The 22,515-nt window shown below is 44.6% G+C and overlaps 1 protein-coding gene across 20 annotated transcripts in view; it reads left to right on the top strand.

Annotated features, from left to right (window-relative positions):
• Positions 1 to 22,515, top strand: part of MEGF11 (multiple EGF like domains 11) — a 407,430-nt gene that overhangs the window by 219,126 nt on the left and 165,789 nt on the right. The window lies entirely within an intron of this gene.

The raw sequence follows: 22,515 nt of genomic DNA, 5'->3' as shown, positions 1-22,515 counted from the left end.
GACTAACTAGAAATAGAAAAGTAAAATCTCTAGTAACCTCAATCAGAAATGATAAAGGGGAAATAACAACTGATCCCACAGAGATACAAGAGATCATCTCTGAATACTACCAGAAACTGTATGCCCAGAAATTTGACAATGTGAAGGAAATGGATCAATATTTGGAATCACACCCTCTCCCTAGACTTGGCCAGGAAGAAATAGACCTCCTGAACAGACCAATTTCAAGCACTGAGATCAAAGAAACAATAAAAAAGCTTCCAACTAAAAAATGCCCTGGTCCAGATGGCTTCACTCCAGAATTCTATCAAACCTTCAAGGAAGAGCTTATTCCTGTACTGCAGAAATTATTCCAAAAAATTGAGGAAGAAGGAATCTTCCCCAACACATTCTATGAAGCAAACATCACCCTGATACCAAAACCAGGAAAAGACCCAAACAAAAAGGAGAATTTCAGACCAATCTCACTCATGAATATAGATGGAAAAATTCTCAACAAAATCCTAGCCAATAGATTACAGCTTATCATCAAAAAAGTCATTCATCATGATCAAGCAGGCTTCATCCCAGGGATGCAAGGCTGGTTCAACATACGCAAGTCCATAAACGTTATCCACCATATTAACAGAGGCAAAAATAAAGATCACATGATCCTCTCAATAGATGCAGAAAAAGCATTTGATAAAATCCAGCATCCTTTTCTAATTAGAACACTGAAGAGTATAGGCATAGGTGGCACATTTCTAAAACTGATTGAAGCTATCTATGACAAACCCACAGCCAATATTTTACTGAATGGAGTAAAACTGAAAGCTTTTCCTCTTAGAACTGGAACCAGACAAGGTTGTCCTCTGTCACCTTTACTATTCAACATAGTGCTGGAAGTTCTAGCCAATACAATTAGGCAAGACAAGGAAATCAAGGGAATCCAAATGGGAGCAGAGGAGGTCAAACTCTCCCTCTTTGCTGACGACATGATCTTATACTTAGAGAACCCCAAAGACTCAACCACAAGACTCCTAGAAGTCATCAAAAAATACAGTAATGTTTCAGGATATAAAATCAATGTCCACAAGTCAGTAGCCTTTGTATACACCAATAACAGTCAAGAGGAGAAGCTAATTAAGGACACAACTCCCTTCACCATAGTTTCAAAGAAAATGAAATACCTAGGAATATACCTAACAAAGGAGGTGAAGGACCTCTATAAAGAAAACTATGAACTCCTCAGAAAGGAAACAGCAGAGGATATTAACAAATGGAAGAACATACCATGCTCATGGATGGGAAGAATCAACATTGTTAAAATGTCTATACTTCCCAAAGCAATCTACCTATTCAATGCCATTCCTATCAAAGTACCTACATCGTACTTTCAAGATTTGGAAAAAATGATTCTGCGTTTTGTATGGAACCGGAAAAAACCCCGTATAGCTAAGGCAGTTCTTAGTAACAAAAATAAAGCTGGGGGCATCAGCATACCAGATTTTAGTCTGTACTACAAAGCCATAGTGCTCAAGACAGCATGGTACTGGCACAAAAACAGAGACATAGACACTTGGAATCGAATTGAACACCAAGAAATGAAACTAACATCTTACAACCACCTAATCTTCGATAAACCAAACAAGAACTTACCTTGGGGGAAAGACTCCCTATTCAATAAATGGTGTTGGGAGAACTGGATGTCTGCGTGTAAAAGACTGAAACTGGACCCACACCTTTCCCCACTCACAAAAATTGATTCAAGATGGATAAAGGACTTAAATTTAAGGCACGAAACAATAAAAATCCTCAAAGAAAGCATAGGAAAAACACTGGAAGATATTGGCCTGGGGGAAGACTTCATGAAGAAGACTGCCATGGCAATTGCAACAACAACAAAAATAAACAAATGGGACTTCATTAAACTGAAAAGCTTCTGTACAGCTAAGGTGACGATAACCAAAGCAAAGAGACAACCCACACAATGGGAAAGGATATTTGCATATTTTCAATCAGACAAAAGCTTGATAACCAGGATCTATAGAGAACTCAAATTAATACACATGAAAAAAGCCAACAATCCCTTATATCAATGGGCAAGAGACATGAATAGAACTTTCTCTAAAGACGACAGACGAATGGCTAACAAACACATGAAAAAATGTTCATCATCTCTATATATTAGAGAAATGCAAATCAAAACATCCCTGAGATACCATCTAACCCCAGAGAGAATGGCCCACATCACAAAATCTCAAAACTGCAGATGCTGGCGTGGATGTGGAGAGAAGGGAACACTTTTACACTGCTGGTGGGACTGCAAACTAGTACAACCTTTCTGGAAGGAAGTATGGAGAAACCTCAAAGCACTCAACCTAAACCTCCCATTCGATCCTGCAATCCCATTACTGGGCATCTACCCAGAAGGAAAAAAATCCTTTTATCATAAGGACACTTGTACTAGACTGTTTATTGCAGCTCAATTTACAATCGCCAAAATGTGGAAACAGCCTAAATGCCCACCAACCCAGGAATGGATTAACAAGCTGTGGTATATGTATACCATGGAATACTATTCAGCCATTAAAAAAAATGGAGACTTTACATCCTTCGTATTAACCTGGATGGAAGTGGAAGACATTATTCTTAGTAAAGCATCACAAGAATGGAGAAGCATGAATCCTATGTACTCAATCTTGATATGAGGACAATTAATGACAATTAAGGTTATGGGGGGGTGCAGAAAGAGGGATGGAGGGAGGGGGGTGGGGCCTTAGTGTGTGTCACACTTTATGGGGGCAAGACATGATTGCAAGAGGGACTTTACCTAACAATTGCAATCAGTGTAACTGGCTTATTGTACCCTCAATGAATCCCCAACAATAAAAAAAAAAAAAAAGAAAATACATTGTGGCATTAGGAAGGTTGAGAACCACTGTTCTAGAAGGATGGTTCTGTGGTGCACTCAGAGTGGGCAGGGAAATCGGGGATGGGAGGTACCCTGGGACTCCTGGCACTGACAAATGGGAATCTCTGGGTCTCTGCTCTCCCCGTGACCCCCGCCACCAGCCTGCACAGTTCTCGTTGCTCTAAGAGCCTGGAGCAAGTGCTTTGCTGGACCTGGGGGGGGGGGGGGGTGTTGTCTCTGGGATTAGGCAGGGGTGGGAGGCATGGGGTTCTGCTGAATCAGGTGAGTGGGTAATGAGGGCTGCAGGTGTTGCTCATTAAGCCACACTCCCCACTTTTCTGGAAGTCCCCACCTGGACTGCAGGCCAAATATGGCACTGATGAGCCCCTGTCCCCTCTGCCTAGGACCATTAAAACCCAATTAGCAGAATGAGGACCTGCTGAGTGTGGGGCCTGCCTTCCTCTGCAGGAGTGCTGGGGGCTGGGAGAGGGTCAGCAGGGCTCTAATGAGGCTGGCAGGCCTGAGCAGAAAATGCAGCAAAGACTTGAGTTAGAGCTGGAGGAGGACTTCCTCATGGAGAAGATAGTGGGGGAGGTTAAAGCACAGACCTGGGTTCACCCTGGCTGTGCCACCAAGCCACACCTTCCCACAGGTCCTCCATGTGAGGGCTTAGTTAGGCACATGGTTTCTAAATGGATCTGGGTCCAGAGCAGGCTCCTCCAGAGTGACTCGGGGAGGTGTTCCAAATATCTCATGGTCCCTGGAGTGTGATGAGGGGGCACTCACCCACTCATCCCCCAGGTCCCCACAGCTGAGGCAAGATTAACCCTTTAACAGCTGAATTAATCCTTAGAGGGGACGTTCCCAGTGAAGGGGCTGGCGAGGCTGGGGCCTTGAGTGGGGAGACTCAAGACACTCAAAAGCTCAGGGCAGTGACTCTTTACCAACTAAATACTTCAGCCTTTAATGACTGGGACAGACATAATTATGTGTACCAGGTGAATAAAAGCTTTGTATATCATCAAAGGAGGCAGCACCATCTCCATCTCCTTCCTGGAAGGAGATGGGGGTGCCTTGGAATACAGCCACCCCCTAGAAAGGAGATGGAATGAAGTGACCTCTGAAGCCTCCCTTTTGCAGAAAGAGGATATGGCTGGGGCACCCAGAGGCAATTTTTAGGGGTGGATTTTGGGGAAGTACGTAACTAGGATGTCCCATCCCTGCAATCTGAACCCCCCAGTCTGGACCCACATCAGGTATTGGGGTGCTCTGGGCCCAGCCCAAGGCTGCCTCACAATCCCTTGGAGAGATGCCTTCAACAGTTCCTGAAACTGCTTCCTCAGCTCCTGGCTTGTCTTCGCCTAAGTAGGCCTTTTGGATTTATTAGTTTTGGGAGTGGAAAGAAAACAGCTTCTCAAAGAAGGTATTTAGTGCCACATTTCAAACTTCCAGGCTTGATTGAAATGGTAGTTAAAACATTTTAGGGCTCTTAGGTAAAGTTGCATTTGCCTTCCGTACAGCCTATATTCTAATATTATCCATTTATTGCAGTTGCCTTGTTATGCTGCTGGGAGGCAGTGCTTTGTCAAGAGCTGTCAGCCCATCTTTCAGGGATGTGGCCCCGGCTTCCCTCTGTGAGCCCAACTCATTGAAGCCACCAAGAAGGAAAAAAGTCTTAGAATAATTGTGCAGTTTAATTAAGCCTCAGTGTGCACCCTATCGTGGAGATGCTAATATTAAAGAATTCTTTTCACTTTGCAGGAAGCTAGAATATTTGTTCCCCATGTCATTTTTATATTCCTTTTGTGTGCCAATTAATATTTAACTCTTGGGAAATAAAGCTACCACCTGATTTTGTCTTTATGGCCTGGTATTAAAATAACTGTTCCTGATAAAAACTGTTGTAATAAAGTATGCAGAAAACCCTGCTGAAAGGGGGGTTAGTTCAAGTATTAATTCTACTTAAGGAGCTGGGCCCCGCACAAGTCTTTTTTAATCCTCATTTGTTTCATTTTTCATGATGACATGTCAATGAGCTTAAACATAAGCAGAATAACGGAGCAGAGGGTAAGTGGTAAGTGTGTATTTAAGGGGTGCAGGATGTAGTCTGCCTGTCTGCCCCTCCCATAAAGATGTTTCCAATTAGTGCAATCACTTTGGAATGATGGTACCTAGAACTTGACCTTCATCTACTTGTATCACCTCTAGCCAGAGCATGTCCTTGATGTAATAGAAAAGGTGAAAGCATCACATTTGTAGTCACTGGTAGGAGCCCAGCTGTACCTGATATCAACAATATTTAACTGGGAGACCTAATTTGAGTTTACAAGTGATTACAAGGTGTCCTGTGGGACTCTGCTTACCGATGCATTCTCAAAGAAGTTGCAAAACAGTGACAAATTAACTTGTTATGCTGTCAAAATCAATTACTGCAAAAGACAGCTTAACTTCTCTGGCCCTGTTCTCAGGCTCCGTGAGGGAGCACATTGTCCTCTGCCCTGCAAGAGCTGGTCAGGGGAGTCTGCCCAACCCCAGCTGCCTGCCTCTGACCAACCTCTCCTCTTCCCTGACTCCCCACCCTCACACCCTCACTTTTCTTTGCTAAAAGTCTCCAGTTTGAATTTTGGGAAGGGAGTTCTCAAGAACAAGGAATAGAGAAACGTGAGGGGAGAGTCAGCCTGACATATACCTCCCCTCTCCTGAAATGATGTTCTCTCCCATGAAGGCTGGGGGAGATTGATTCGTGCTGTGGCTTTAAGTAAGATAAACATCTGAAGGCCCCAAGATCTTTATTTCTCAGCATTGAATGGAAGAAGCAATTTATAAATGTTCCTTTAATATTTCTGAAACAGATTGGCCAGTAATTTATAGACTGCAACATTGAGGACTGAATTAATTTTCCCAGTGAGAAAAGTCCGCATGCGGCTTGGTGAAAGCTGCTCCTGGCATCCCTGAGCAGAATCGGAGAAGAAAGGGGTGAGGAGGGACCTTGCAGGTGATGAATCTCACCCTCTCTGTGTCCCAGGTGGGGAAACTGAGGCCCAAAGCAACACAGCAAGTTCCTGGCTGAGTCTAGACTGGAGCCGCAGCTTCCTAAGCCCCTAGACTGGTTCTTGATAGCATGCTTGTTTTCAGTAGGTGAGGTCCCCTGGTTGAGCTCACCTTTCGACATTACTGATACCTACAGACTCATACCATGAGGGGCCCTGCTTTCTTCTCTGGCTTTTGTTTCCTTATCTGGAGATAAAGATGTCCTTGCCTGAGCTAAGCGTTGCAGGCCTGATGCTCAAGATCAGGGCAGGCTAAAGTTCTTGCTAGCATGGCTGTCCACATGGTGTGCTGGGCTCCTGTGAGAGGAGAACTACTGGGCTAGGCACTATGTCTATGATATCTTGCTTATACTCCTCACAACAACTCTGAGGAGGGCTGGTATTTTCATCTCCCATTTTACAGATGGCAAAGTGAGCCTCAGAAATTTAAGCCCTGCTCCATCTCCCCACCACCTCTGTCTGCAGCTCCTCCTCATCTCTCCAGGCGCAGGACACCAAGAAATGCAGAGGCTTGCAGTGATTGGGAAGACTGGATGGGGCACAACTAGGCCAACACCTCTTGCATTGTAATGTGCCCATCAGAAACATGGGGATCTTGTTAAAATCCAGCTGGGAGCATGGTGGCTCGTGCCTGAAATCCCACCACTTTGGGAGCCCAAGGCGGGAGGATGACTTGAGGCCAGGAGCTCAAGACCAGCTTGGGCAACATAGCAAGACCCATCTCTACAAAAACTTTAAAAAATTGGCTGGGAATAATGGTTCATAGATGTAGTCTGAGCTACGTGGGAGGCTGAGGCAGGAGGATCACTCCAGCCCACGAGTTCAAGGCTGTAGTAAACTATGATTCCCATCACTGCACTCCACCTCAGGGGACAGAGCAAGGAAACAAAACAAAACAATTGCTCTTAAGAAAGGGGAGGAGATGTGGAGCCTGAATTTCTGGATGAGGAGGGACCTTGGAGGTAATGGTCCAGACTCAGATGCCCGTGCTGCTGGGTTGGAACCACGTTTCAAGTACTAATGGCCTGGATCACCCTATCACAGCCATCTGCCTCCACGCTTTCCCAAAGCCTTTGACCTGGTGCCGTGCAAAGCCACACTCCTGCAGTGGCAGCTGAAATGCCTTCTAAGGGTCAGAAAGCCCATTCTTCTGCCTCTGGAATTTGGGGCTTCTTTTCTTTCCTGAGTAGTTTCTAGGAGAGAGATGGACCCTACCCCTGCCTCAAGGTGCCCAAATCATGTTGAGGTTGTTTCATATTTAAAAACCCAAGCAGTGTGGCCGTGTACGGCTTCTCCCCATTGTGTTTTAAGAACCGATAATTGAACAACAAATCGGCCCCTTACACGGACTCGGTCTTTGAATTGCAGAGCTTGCTTCAGGGGCAAGATCTTTACTGTGAAAATTGAGTTGAGACTCAAATGTTACAAAACATTATAAATAGCACCCGTTTTATTTTCCAAACGCTCCATACTCTGAAATGAGAAAAGAAATTCACAGAGCATTGGAACCAAGGAGGCTGTTTCTCTCCTCCCCACTCTCACGCACCAGCGCAAACACGCTCTACTGAACAAGGCCCCCTCATGCAATTACGTTGTGGATCACGTCTGAAGATCTCCTTGTACATGACATTTACGAAGAAAAACACTTGCAAATTAAATGTTTGATTAACATTACATCTTTTACAGTTTAAAATGGGTGAGCATAATTGAAAGCTGCATTAGCTAAAGAACATGAACTTTATATGAGCTTTATCCTGAGCCAGTGAATCTCTGTAGTTTTATTGAATCCTAAGTGCCAATGGGCCAGAGTATTTATACATCACATTTCATAAAATAATCTAAAGGTTCAGTAGTTTGCCACCATATCAGAGGCAAATTCGTATAGTTCGAGCAGGCATCTTGTCTGAGGGCAATGAGCAATTCCTCTTAGAATTTTGGGTGTATTTTATCAATCCTGAGTTAGTGAAATTTACTTGTTCTTGTGCGGTGCATTACAGGAGGGATGGTTACCCAGTTACTCAGTACTCTTTGTCTACACCAGTAATTTTACCTGCTTCTATTGCCTGCTTCTAGAGAACTGACTCCTTTATAATCTCAAGATATAGACATATGCCTTCTGGACTCTTCCACTTTATATTCCATCCTTTTTTATTCTCTTTGCACTCCCTCCCTTCCTTTCCTCTTTTTTTTTTTTTTTGAGACAGTCTTGCTCTGTTGCCCTGGCAAGAGTGCTGTAGCATCAGCCTAGCTCACAGCAACCTCAAATTCCTGGACTCAAGCAATCCTCATGCCTCAGCCTCCCAAGTTGCTGGCACTATTGGCACACACCCCTATGCCTGGCTAATTTTTTCTATTTTTTGTAGAGATGAGGGTTTCTGTCTTGCTCGGGCTGGTCTCAAACTCCTGACCTCAGTCGATCCTCCCACCTTGACCTCCCAGAATGCTAGAATTATTCTCCCCATCGTGATTTAATAACCAGCCCGGCCTTTTCCTTTCCTCTTTTAATATTCCCTTTACCGCCTCCATAATCTTACCTGTGCCTCAAGTTTGAGGACTATACCAAATCTCTCAAGGTAGTTCCCTATTTAAAAGTACCCCTCGATGACTGTGTGTTAAAAATGAAGACTTATATAAAGTTGAGTGAAGTCCTAATTGTATTATTTGCCATTCTTATATTGATATTTGTAAAAGAACACATTGGAAGCCCATGTGTTCCATGTGTTCTCTCATTCACCATTTTCTAGGCCACTCAACTCTGCCCAGGCCCATCTTCATCAAGAGGATCCTAGAGGTGATTTTTAAAGAATGATTTGGGGGTTTTCAAGGGAGAGGCTGGGCTGGGGGAGTGGTATGCCAGCAGTGGGAACAGAATGTGCAAAGGCTGAAGTTGGAGAGGGCCCAGGCAGTCTGGGAAATGTTGGATAGTCCATGTGGCAGGAGCTCAGGCTCGGAGGATAGAGGGAGCTGCAGCCAAAGCCAGAGAACCTGTTATGATCAGGCTGTGGGAGATCCTCCCGCAAGAGCCCACAGAGAATTTCAAAGCAGAAGGGGACTGATCGCCTTTGTTTCTTCATGTGGATGGCTAGAGTGCAGGATGGTGACAGTCCGGGGGAGAAGGGCTGGTTAGAGCTGCTGCATCAGCCCACCAGGTGGCACTTCGGAGACAGGGCTTAGGACAGGTAGTGTTGCCAGGAAGTTTCTGGGGACTCTGTGGAGCCAACAGCTGAGGACCTAAGGGGTCTGGGGACGTTGGGAAAAGTGGGAGAAACTGTCAAGAAAAAGGCTAACACCTCCGGTGGAGCTCAAAGGTGCCAAGGGAGGAGTGGCTGAGTCCTAGTTCCTGGCTGGGAATGAGGGGGTCAATGTTAGCATTCAAGGGCTTCCAGAATGTCTGGACCATCCTTAGGGGGTTTGTGCCTTGAAGGTGGCTACTAAAATGTCGCCAAAGGCAGGATGGCCACTGACTACCAGCAATTCAAGGGAGGTTGGGAACCCTGCTGTTGATTTGGGGAACTAAATAATGATAATGATAATAGTAATAACCCTGTTCCCCTAGGTTACTACACTTCAAAATTACTTGTGCCACTTGATCCTGACAAATTGTTATTACTCACACCATGAGAAATCTAAGTTAGGTTAATTAACTTGACTAAAGTCCCACTCAGTGAAGTTGTAATTTTTTTTTATTGTTAAATCATAGCTGTGTACATTAGTGCAATCAAGGGGTACAATGTGCTGGTTTCATATACAATCTGAAATATTCTCAACAAACTGTTCAACGTGGCCTTCATGGCATTTTCGTAGTTACTGTATGTAGACATTTGTATTCTGCCTTTCGTAAGTTTCGCCTGTACCCATTCTAAGATGCACCGTAGGTGTGGCCCCACCCATTACCCTCCCTCCACCCTAACCTTCCCCCTCCCTTCCCCTTCCTTGGCCCTTTCCCCATAGTCTTGTGCTATAGTTGGGTTATAGTCTTCATGTGAAAGCTATAATTTAGCTTCATAGTAGGGCTGAGTACATTGGATACTTTTTCTTCCATTCCTGAGATACTTTGCTAAGAAGAATATGTTTCAGCTCCATCCATGTAAACATGAAAGAGGTAAAGTCTCCATCTTTCTTTAAGGCTGCATAATATTCCATGGTGTACATGTGCCACAATTTGCTCGTCCATTCGTGAGTCAATGGACACTTGGGCTTCTTCCATGACTTAGCAATTATGAATTGGGCTGCAATAAACATTCTGGTACAGATGTCTTTGCTATATTGTGATTTTTGGTCTTCTGGGTATAAACCTAGTAAAGGAATTATAGGATTGAAAAGCAGGTCTATTTTTAGGTCTCTAAGTATTCTCCAAACATCCTTCCAGAAGGAACGTATTAGTGTACATCCCACCAGCAGTGTAGAAGTGTACCCTTTTCTCACATCCACACCAACATCTCTGGTTTTGGGATTTTGTTATGTGGGCTACTCTTACTGGGGTTAGGTGATATCTCAAGGTAGTTTTGATTTGCATTTCTCTGATGATTAAGGATGATGAGCTTTTTTTCATGTGTTTGTAGATTGTGCATCTGTCTTCTTTAGAGAAGTTTCTCTTCAAGTCCCTTGCCCACCCTGAGATGGGATCACGTGTTCTTTTCTTGCTAATACATTTGAGTTCTCTGTGGATTCTGGTTATTAGACCTTTATCAGAGGTATAACCTGCAAATATTTTCTCCCATTCTGAGGGCTGTCTGCTTGCTTTATTTACTATGTTCTTGGCTGTGCAGAAGGTTTTTAGTTTGATCAGGTCCCAGTAGTGTATTTTTGATACTGCTTCAATTGCCTGGGGAGTCCTCCTCATAAAATATTGACCCAGGCTGATTCCTTCAAGAGTTTTCCCTGAAGTTTCTTCAAGTATTTTTATAGTTTCATGCCTTAAGTTTAAATCTTTAATCCAGTGAAAGTCTATCTTAGTTAACGGTGAAAGGTGTGGGTCCAGTTTCAATCTTCTACAGGTTGCCAGCCAGTTCACCCAGCACCATTTGTTAAATAGGGAATCTTTTCCCCACTGAATGTTTTTAATTGGCTTGTCAAAGATCAAATGATGGTAAGTAGCTGGATTCATCTCTTGCTTCTCTATTCTGTTCCAGACATCTACTTCTCTGTTTTTGTGCTAATACCATGCTGTTTTGATCACTATCGATTTATAGTACAGTCTCAGGTCTGGTAGCGTGATTCCTCCTGCTGTGTTTTTATTGCTGAATAGTTTTGGCTATTCGAGGTTTTTCTGATTCCATATAAAACGAAGTATTACTTTTTCAAGATCTTTAAAATATGACAATGGAGCTTTAGTAGGAATTGCATTAAAATTATATATTTCTTTGGGTAGTATGGACATTTTAACGATGTTGATTCTTCCCAGCCATGAGCATAGTATGTTTTTCCATTTGTTAACATCTTCAGCTATTTCTTTTCTTAGAGTTTCATAGTTCTCTTTGTAGAGATGTTTCACATCCTTTGTTAGGTATACTCCCAAATATTTCATCTTCTTTGGCACTACTGTGAAAGGAATAGAGTCCTTGACTGTTTGGCTTGGTTATTGTTGGTATATATAAAGGCTACAGATTTATGGGTGTTGATTTTGTAGCCTGAGACACTGCTGTATTCCTTCATCACTTCTAAAAGTTTTGTAGTAGAATCCCTAGTGTTTTCCAGATATATGATCATATCATCTGCGAGAAGTGAAAGTTTGATCTCTTCTGACCCTATGTGGATACCCTTGATGGCCTTTTCTTCCCTAATTGCAGTGGCTAAAACTTCCATTACAATGTTAAAGAGCCATGGAGACAATGGGCAACCTTGCCTGGTTCCTGATCTAAGTGGAAATAATTTCAATTTAACTCCATTCAATACGATATTGGCTGTGGGTTTGCTGTAGATGTCCTCTATTAGTTTAAGAAATGTCCCTTCTATACCAATTTTCTTAAGTGTTCTGATCATGAAGGGATGCTGGATATTATCAAAAGCTTTTTCTGCATCAATTGAAAGAATGATATGGTCCTTAGTTTTTAGTTTGTTTATGTGCTGAATTACATTTATAGATTTATGTATATTGAACCAGCCTTGAGACACTGGGATAAATCCGACTTGGTCGTGGTGTATAATTTTTTAGATGTGTTGTTGGATTCTGTTTGTTAGGATCTTATTGAGTATTTTAGCATCGATATTCATTAGTGATATTGGTCTATAATTTTCTTTTCTTGTTGGGTCTTCCCCTGGTTTGGGGATCAAGGTGATGTTTGCTTCGTACAATGTGTTGGTTAATATTCCTTCTTTTTCTATATTTTGGAAGAGGTTTAGTAATATAGGTACTAGTTCTTCTTTAAAGGTTTGGTAGAATTCTGACGTAAAGCCATCTGTCCGGGGCTTTTCTTTATAGGGAGATTTTGTATAGTTGATGCTATTTCAGAACTTGATATAGGCCTGTTCAACATTTCCACTTCATTCTGGCTAAGTCTTGGTAGGTGGCATACTTCCAGGTATTGGTCGATTTCTATCAGATTTTCATATTTCTGAGAGTAGAGTTTCTTGTAGTATTCGTCAAGGATTTTTTGAATTTCTGAGGGGTCTGTTGTTATTTCATCGTTACCATTTCTGATTGATGAAATTAGAGATTTTACTTTTTTTGTCCTGGTTAGGTTGCCCAAAGGTTTATCTATTTTATGATCTTTTCAAAAAACCAACTTTTGGATTTATTGATCTGTGGTATAATTCTTTTATTTTCAATTTCATTTAATTCTGCTCTGATTTTGGTTATTTCTTTTCTTCTGCTGGGTTTGGGGTTGGAGTGTTCTTCCTCTCCAGTTGCTTGAGATGTCTTATTAAGTTATTAACTTCCTCTGTTTCCATTTTCTTGAGGAAGGCTTGCAGTGCTATAAATTTCCCTCTTAGGACCTCCTTTACAGTTTCCCAGAGGTTCCGGTAATTCGTGTCTTGATTGTTGTTTTGTTCTAAAAATTTGGAGATTTCCTTCTTAATCTCGTCTATAACCCATCTATCCTTCAGCATAAGGTTGTTTAGCTACCATGTTTTTGTATGGGTATGCAGATTCCTGTTGTTATTGAGTTCAACTTTTATTCCATGATGGTTTGAGAAGATGCAAGGAATAAGTTCTATTTTTTTAAATTTGCTGAGGTTAGATTTGTGGCCTAGGATGTGGTTGATTTTGAAGTATGTTCCGTGGGCTGATGAGAAGAATGTGTATTCAGTTTTGTTGGGATGAAATGTTCTGTAGATGTCTGTTAAGTCCAGATGTTGAATGGTGAAGTTTAAATCTAAAATTTCTTTGCTTAGCTTCTTTTTTTGTGTGTGTGTGGTTTTTGGCTGGGGCTGGGTTTGAACCCGCCACCTGCGGCATATGGGACCGGTGCCCTACTCCTTGAGCCACAGGCGCCGCCCTGCTTAGCTTCTTTTTGGAGGATCTATCTAGCACTGCTAAAGGGGTGTTAAAATCTCCAACTACTATGGAACTGGAGGAAATCAAGTTGCTCATGTCTGTTAGACTTTATCTTATAAATTGAGGTGCATTCTGGTTGGGTGCATAAATATTAATAATTGAAATCTCATCATATTGAGTATTACCTTTAAGAAGTATGAAGTGTCCATCCTTATCCTTCCTTATTTCGGTTGGTTTGAAGCCTATTGCGTCTGTAAATAGGATTGCAACACCTGCTTTTTTCTGCTTTCCATTTGCCTGGAGTATAGATGACCATCCCTTCACCTTGAGTCTATATTTGTCTTTTAATGTAAGATGCGATTCTTGTATGCAGCAGATATCTGGCTTGAGTTTTTGTATCCAGTCAGCCAACCTGTGCCTCTTTAGAGGACAATTTAAACCATTCACATGAATTGAGAATATTGATAAGCCTTTCAAGAGTCCAGTGGATATTTTTAATCCTTTTGCGACTGTGGAATTTGGAATTTGATCAAAATTTTCTGGGTGGGTTTAGTTTTGTGGTGGATGATTATGCTGGTCTTTATGGAAGATAGGTCTGAGAATATCCTGGAGAGCTGGTTTAGTTATGGCAAATTTCTTCAACATGTGAATGTCATTGAAGTATTTAATTTCTCCATCATAAATGAAATTCAGTTTAGCTGGGTACAGGATCCTGGGTTGAAAGTTATTTTGTTTTAGGGGATTAAAAGTCAATGACCATCCTCTTCTAGCTTGAAAGGTTTCAGCAGAGAGATCTGCAGTTATTCTAATATTCTTGCCCTTGTAGGTGATGGTTTTCTTTTGTCTGGCTGCTTTCAGAATTTTCTCTTTCATATTAACTTTAGTGAAATTGATTATGATGTGTCTGGGGGATGTCTTATTTGGGTTGAGTCATGCTGGAGTTCTGAAACTGTCTGCTATCTGAATTTCAGAATCTCTTGGCATGTCTGGAAAGTTCTGGAAAGTTCTCCTTCATAATCTCATGGAGAAAAGACTCTATGCCTTGTGAAGCCACTTCGTCGCTTTTGGGGATCCCTATAAGATGAATATTGGTTTTCTTCAAATTATCCCAGAGCTCTCTGAGAGAGTGATCTGTTTTTGCCCTCCATTTCTCTTCCTCTTTGAGAGTTTGGGAGCATTTGAAAGCTTTGTCTTCAATGTCAGAGGTCTTTTCTTCTGCTTGCTCTATTCTGTTACTGAGGGATTCTACTGTGTTTCTCAGATCTTTGAGGGCTGCAACTTCTTGTCTCAATGTGTCAAAATCTTTGGTCATTTGGTCTTTGAATTCGTTGAATTCTTGAGATATCTTTTGGGTTACTGCTTGGAATTCTAATTTGATCTTATTTGCTATCCAGATTCTGAATTCGATTTCTGACATCTCAGCTATTCGTTTGTGCATGGGATCTTGTGCTGTGTCTGCCCCATTGATCCGTGGGGGAGTTGACCTACTCTGATGATTCATATTGCCAGAGTTTTTCTGTTGATTTCACCTCATGATTGTTTTTCACCATTGCCTCTGGCCATCCTCAGAGTTGGGGAAATGTCTCCCCAAGATTTGACCCCAGTGGGATCACTCTATTGTTGCTGTATCTTTGTAGGGAGTGACCCTGTGTAGCTCCTCTGGGGCTGCCCCAGCCAGGGAGTTCTGGTTGCGGAAGCAACTCCAGAGTGTGACACAGCCAGATCCAGCAACAGGGCAGGAGGTGGTATGTACGGTTCTGAAAGTGCCTGGCACCCAGTGACTTTGGCACAGAGAGTCCAAGGCTCCAGCTGTCTCTGGCCAGGAGAAGGGCTCTGCACAGAGGCAGGGAGGGCTCTGGAGGGCACATGGCTACCAGAGACCCTGGCCAGATTAGCAGGCCAGTGTGGAGGCAGGGAGGGTACAGGATGGAGGAAGCAGGGGTGCGTGGCTTCCGCAGTTCCTGGTCAGGGCATGCGGATACCCGGCTGGCACAGGTCGCAGGTTGGGGGTCGTGGCGCAGCTCTTATGGAGGTCCAGGCGGTGCCAAGCCCAGGAGTTTGAGGTTGCTATGAGCTGTGAGACCACGGCACTCCACCCAGGGCAACAGTCCGAGGCTCCAGTTTGCCAAAACCGTTCTCACTCTGCCCCTGAGGATTAAGGCTGTAAGGCAGCTCAGTCCCCGCCTTTAGGCTGCTTAATCACTAGGTTACTAGCTCCCGCCCGATCCTTGCTCTACAACCCTGAGGGTGGAGCTTGCCAGGGCAGTTCTCTCACAATGGCTCCCTGCGGCCCAGAGCCAAACACTATTAGCTCTGTCTGGCCCAGCGGCTCAGTCTGGGGCCCTAGATAATGCCCAAAGTTCTCCGCACTCCTGCTCAAGCTCTCTTGAGCTCTCTCAAGCTCAAGCAGTTCAACTAAGTGGCAAGTCCAAAAACACCAAATCAGTTCACAGGTAAGGCCTTTCCGGTTTGCAGTCTCACTGCTGCTTGTACTTACGGCTGCCGGCGGGATTAGGTTGATCGAACACACGCAACCACTTGCCAGTTTTCCACTGTTTTTGTCCTCTTCTTGGGGTCCAGAAGTCCCTTGCTGACTCCTTGTATCCTCAAAGGGTTGATTATAGGCAGATCCCAGCAGCCAGAGATGCCTGGAGTCTTATCTCCCCAGACTCACCATGCCCTGTTGCAGGGAAGCTGTTACTCGACGGCTATCTTGGATTGTTCCTCGAAGTTGTAATTTTTAAACCCTTATCTTCTCATATCTAGTGCTTTTAGCACACAATGATGTTAGTACTCCTTTGAGCACTTGTGGAACACCATGCTGGCTCTATGCTAAGCACTGTGGAGGATCACAAAAGATTGGAAAAATCCTTGCCCTAAGGACACTCCTAGTCTTGATGAGAAGACTAGGCTAATTCAATAAAAGTAGCAAACTTGCACCATGGAATACTATTCAGCCATTAAAAAGAAGGAGAAGAATACATCTTTTGTATTAACCTGGATGGAACTGAAACACATTCTTCTTAGGGTATCACAAGAATGGAAAAGCAAGTATCCAATGTACTCAGTACTAATATGAACCAGCAGATGATCTAACACACCCACATAAGAGAAAAACTCAATTCAATTCCCACTTAATGGGCACAATGGAAGGGTATATGGCACAGGCTGGTGGGTGCAGGACACACCTACAATAGGGACTCTACCTAACAATTGCAAACATTATAACCTAATTGTTTGTACTCTCACATTAATCTGAAATTAAAAAATAAAGTAGCAAACAATTATAAAAAGTATCCACTTACCATTTTCTTCACACACATTCACACACACACAGAGCAATCCATTGATCTCCTATTTACTTATGCACTCATCCATCTATCCATCCACACCCCGTCCACCTGTCTTTTCATCTCCCCATCAACCCACCCATCCACTGAGCATTTACTATAGCAATTAAAGATTGGATCATCCAAGGGCGGCGCCTGTGGCTCAAGGAGTAGGGCGCCGGTCCCATATGCTGAAGGTGGCGGGTTCAAACCTAGCCCCGGCCAAAAAAAAAAAAAAAAAGATTGGATCATCCAGAACCTAAGTTGGTTCTCCCAAGTTGGGCTGCATATTAGAATCACCCAGGCAGTAAAATAATACTGATGGCCCATACCCAGAGAGTCTAAGTTATTTGGGACTAAACTTTGGTTTTGTTTTGTTGGGTTTGTTTTTTTTTATGTTCCCTGAAGATTCCAATATGTAGCCAGAGTTGAGAACCCTCCCCTGTGGTTTAGCTGTTGGAAGATGAGAGGGTCTGTCGGGGGAGGACACTTGGTGAATATCAGAATAGGAAGGTCCCTGGAAGCCCCCTAGTACAGCCTCCCACCCAGTGAGGGGAGGCCCCTCATGCTTCTCCTCTTAGTTTAGCAAACAGTTATAAGAAGTATCCATTTATCATTTCCCCACACACATTCACACACTGACCCACTAGCCCATCCATCCCCCATCCACTCATGCACCATTCATTTCCTACCCCTGTCTGCCAACAGTCAGGGAAAGCATTGAGAAAGAACGTGATTTGATCTGGACTTTGAAGAACCCGTAGGTCCGGAATAGACAGAAGGGAGAAAAGGCATTTTGAGTAGAAGTAACATCACAGCCACAGATGTGGATCAGGAATGAAGCTGGTGTATTTGGAGACGGGAACCTCTGTGTGTTTTTGAGAGCTTTTTTGATGCACACACCCAACAAACCTCTTCCCAAACACCTAAGCATCCCTTCTGTGGAACTTCTTAGCTCTGGACAACACCTTCCTTTAGGAGGAAGTTGCAAGGACACTGGGCCATCGTCTCTCTGTCTTAATTTTCCATTGATCCTGCTGTTCTCTGAAAGCAAACGCTGTGCCCCCAGCGCAGCCCCACCTGGAGAGCAAACAGGAGCCATGAGCCGTGGCGGGAAGGAAGTTTAAACAATTACTGTGCTCTGATTAAGGAGGGCAATGCCTCTCTTTGAGGAGCAGCATTAATGCGAAAGTGGGGATGATGGATGCTGCCCCCGCCCACATAAATCTCACCTGCACGCCTTTACCGCTTTCTCATGATGCATGTATGAGATAAATTCTCCAAATCTATTTTTGTGCCGTTGCCAGCAGCCTGCTGATGGAATAAATAAGAGTTATGTCCACCATAATGGCATCACTTAGGAGGGGCTGAAAAAACAGCAAACATGTCCACACAGTTCTTATAAATCTATTATAAGTGTGAGCTCAAATTTCCACAGAAGTTCCACTAGACTGCACAGCACTCATTCTCATGGGAGTCCAAATGAGCGACTGAGGGGGCAGGTGCCAAGAGGACCACAGGTGGCCCGAGATGACGGACTTCCCCTTCCTGGTCACTCTCTCCCTCCCTTCCTCCCTCCCCTCTGAGTTCAAATCCCTGGTCAGCCACAAGAGCACAAGCTACACCCAGGCACAGGGCTGCAGAGCGGTGCCCCGGAGGCTGAGCCCTCCAGTCTGAATGGCGCCGCCAGCACCTTCATTTAGCAACTCGGGCATGGCGGTCTGAGGAGGTCGGGCAAACTCTCTCATCTGGCGGGCTGCGTGTGAACAAGCCTTTGAGAGGACTGACTTAGGATGAGCCAACCTTTGTCTTCTTTCTGTGCCTTTTTTTTGTTCCTGGATGAAGCTGGACAGATTCCTATGGAGGAAAATGGGCTCTTGGACTGGGTCAGTCTGGGACGGGCCATCTCAGAGTCACTTCCTCAAAGTCTTGGGGGGTGTGGCGAGAAGGAAAACTGCCTTTTTTCCTGCTTCCCTTTCCGTCCTCTTTAAGCTGAAGGGGCTTGTCTGGCGTGGAGGTGGAAGGCAGTGGGGCTCAGGGCTTTCAGGGTCTGGCGTCTCCCCACCCACATTCATCTCCCAGCCTTTACTCCCTCTCTGATCCCAGCGGAGGGCTCAGTTGCTTCATCTGCAGAATGGGAACAGGAACAACAGTAATAAAGTACCAATACCTAACGTGAGGGGTTATTGTGAGACTCCCAGGAGATGATGTAGGTGAAAGTATTTTTTAATTGTTTCGGGTTGAGAATACAAAGAATTAGGTTACAAAGTTTGCATTTGTTAGGTAAAGTCCCTCTTAGAATAGTGTCCCACCCCCAAGAGATGTACCATACACCCTAAGGTGAAAGTATTTTGTAAGAGTTAAAGTGCTATGAGGCCTCGTGTTTGTAGTAATTATTGTCCTCTGAGCTCATATCTGGCAGGCAAAATGCCCGTGCCCTGCTTCTCTGAACCCACAGCCCTCAGCGCTTCCCTTGGGAGGAGCTCTGAGCAAATGCTGCTGGGTGAGGCTAATTATCTTTTGACTCAGGCATCTTCTTGCCCTAAGATAGGCTTTAAGCCTCCCAGAGGGCAATGCCAGCCTCTGAAATGGCCTGGGAATCCTGAGGCCAGCACTTGGCTGAGCCCTGGCATGTGTTACAGTGCTTCCTGACGGTCAGGGTGGCCCTCGCCAGGGACAGTACGTGGACTCCCTTTCTCTGGGGAGCTGTAATAACCTCTTGCTTGGATTACTGCCAGAGCCTCCTAACCACTCTCCAACCTTTTTCTCCATCCCCCCAAATAGTGTTTTTCAACCTTTTTTAATCTCTCAGCACACTTGAACAGTTAAACTTCCATGACACACTTAAATTATGTTGATCAAAAAAAAGGGGGAGGGAAGGCGGCGCCTGTAGCTCAAAGGAGTAGGGCAACAGCCCCATATGCCAGAGGTGGCGGGTTCAAGCCCAGCCCTGGCCAAAAACCACAAATAAATAAATAAATAAATAAGTGGTTGGCGCCTGTGGCTCAGTGAGTAGGGCGCTGGCCCCATATACCGAGGGTGGCGGGTTCAAACCCGGCCCTGGTTAAACTGCAACAAAAAATAGCCAAGTGTCATGGCAGGTGCCTGTAGTCCCGGCTACTCGGAAGGCTGAGGCAAGAGAATCGCCTAAGCCCATGAGCTGGAGGTTGCTGTGAACTGTGATGCCATGGCACTCTACTGAGGGCGACAAAGTGAGACTCTGTCTCTTAAAAAAAAAAAAAAAAGCTAAAAAAAAAGTATACTTACTGTGTTTTGAACTTCTTTTGAAAATAATTTAATTCAGGATCTTTAAAATTTTTCATGCTTGACTTTAAAACAATTAAAAAAAAATTTTTTTCACAGTACTCCTAAGATCCTCTTGCAGCACCTCAGTTGAAAATCACTGTCTTAAACCCTGTTTTCCACATAGCTGCCAGAGTGGGCCTTTGCAAACGTTGGTCAGACCATGCCAGGCCTCCAGTGGCCACCAGCACATTCTGAGTAAGAGCCATAGACCCGCTGCGGGTGTCTCAGGCCGTGTGAGATCCTTGCCTACCTCTCTCAGCCTTGCTCACTCATCTCTACCCACACTGACTTCCTTCCTGTCCCCTGAGCATGGCAGGTCTCTCTTGGGACGGTGAGAGCCTTTGCAGTGGCTTTTCCCTCTGCTGCCCTGTGGCTCACTGCTCACTACTTCAGGTCTTTGCTCAAATGTGTCCTGACCACTGTATTAAAAGTGCAGGTCTTGGGCTGAGCGTGGTGGCTCGTGCCTGTAATCGTAGCACTCTGGGAGGCCAAGGCAGGTGGATCGCATGAGCTCAGGGATTAGAGACCAGCCTGAGTAAAAGTGAGACGTTGTCTCTACTAAAAATAGAAAAATAGGCTTGGCACCTGTAGCTCAAGCAGCTAAGGTGCCAGTCACATACACCAGAGCTGGCGGGTTCAAATCCAGCTTAGGCCTGCCAAACAACAATGACACCTATGACCAAAAAATAGCCAGGAGTTGTGGCGGGCACCTGTAGTCACAACTCCTTGGGAGGCTGAGGCAAGAGAATCGCTTAAGCCCAGGAGTTGGAGGTTGCTGTGAGCTGTGATGCCATGGCACTCTACCCTGGGCGACAGCTTGAGGCTCTGTCTCAATAAATAAATAAATAATAAATAAATAAATAAAATAGAAATAGAAAAATAAGCCTGGTGCGGTGGTGGGCATCTGTATTTTCAGCTACTTGGGAGGCTGAGGCAGGAGGATCACTTGAGCCCAAGAGTTTGAGGCTGCTGTGAACTGTGACATCACAGTCCTGGTACTCTACCCAGAACGACAGAGTGAGACTTTGTCTCAAAAAAAAAAAAATTAAATGGCTCGGCACCCATAGTACAGTGTGTACAGTGCCAGCCACATGCACCAAGGCTGGCGGGTTTGAGCCAGCCCAGGCCAGCTAAACAACAATGACAACAACAACAACAACAAAAATAGCCAGGTGTTGTGGCAGGCACCTGTAGTCCCAGCTACTTGAGAGGCTGAGGCAAGAGAATCGCTTAAGCCCAAGAGTTTGAGGTTGCTGTGAGCTGTGAAAGCACAGCACTCTACCCAGGGCCACATAATGAGACTGTCTTAAAAAAAAAAAAAGAAGCAGGTCTCCATCCCAACGCTCCCTCTCCCACTCCCTCCCATATTGTTCTCCCAAGCACATGGCACAGCTGACATTCCATGAGTTGCACTTACTTTTTTATCCTCTGCCTCAAAACAGAGGTTCTGTGAGGGCGAGGCTGGGTCTGTTGCATTCTCTGCTGCATCACCAGCACCTATATCAGGGCCCAGCACATGATAAGTCCTTGACAAATTTTAGTTGATTGAATGAATGACCAGATGGACTGATGAGTGGATTTAAAATTCAGGAAAGGCCCCTGGCTGGGCTAGAGATACTAACCACTGGAAGGCATGACCTGCCCTGGGGAGGGTGTGGGCTCTTGGCCAGGGCTATCAGATCCTGAGGGAGTAAAGCTCCAGGCCCCATCCCAGATGCACTCTTTCTGCCTCCTTCTGGCATGAACCAGAACAGAGAGGGTGAAAGGATGCAAAAGGAGTTGCATCTGGATACCATATGTATAATTCCCGCAATCACTGGCACTCTCTTCTCCAGACAGCCAGCAAACCTGTTAAAATGCAGCTCGACCTATACCCTGAAAGTATGCAAATGGCACAGGGCGGGGAGAACACAGCCACGGTGCAAGTCCCCATTAAAAAAACATTGCCGTGCTCACTGCAGCACTTGGGTTGCAGATAGATTCTAAATGTCAATAGTTCCCCCAGTGAAGGCAGGCAGAAGGTTGAAAGGTTAGCCGGTTTAGGAAGCTAATTGCTATCAGTAAATTAGAACTATGAACACACCAGCCCTTCTCTTCCGTCACCCTTACCCCCACCCTGAACCTTTTCCTGGCCCGGGGCCCCAGGAACAACACAATTTAAAACTCAGAGTTGGAACCTAGAATACAGGTGTTCTGTGACAAGGAAGATAATAGGGAACACATTCCACCCTGCTCAGAATAAGTAGATCCTGGCCTGGCTTGCAGTACGTATAGGAAGTAATAGCCAGTCGGAAAGCCAGTGCTCAATGGGTTCCGAAGGCAGGGATGATCCTGGCATATGCTCTGACTTTGGGGGGCCGAGGCCCATGGAGGGTGAAGGATGTCATTCAGGCTGTGTGGCTGTCTCTCCAAGAATGCCCTCCTGGCCCCTTCAGCTCTCTTCTTCAGCCCTTCTCTCCTGTTACAGGGTAAAAATCCCTGGTGGTCTCTTCTGAGAGG

The sequence above is a fragment of the Nycticebus coucang genome, chromosome 6 (assembly GCF_027406575.1).
Source record: "Nycticebus coucang isolate mNycCou1 chromosome 6, mNycCou1.pri, whole genome shotgun sequence".
Classification (NCBI taxonomy): Eukaryota; Metazoa; Chordata; class Mammalia; order Primates; family Lorisidae; genus Nycticebus; species Nycticebus coucang.
Note: the sequence above shows the minus strand (reverse complement) of the source record. Positions and strands in the feature narration are given on the sequence as shown.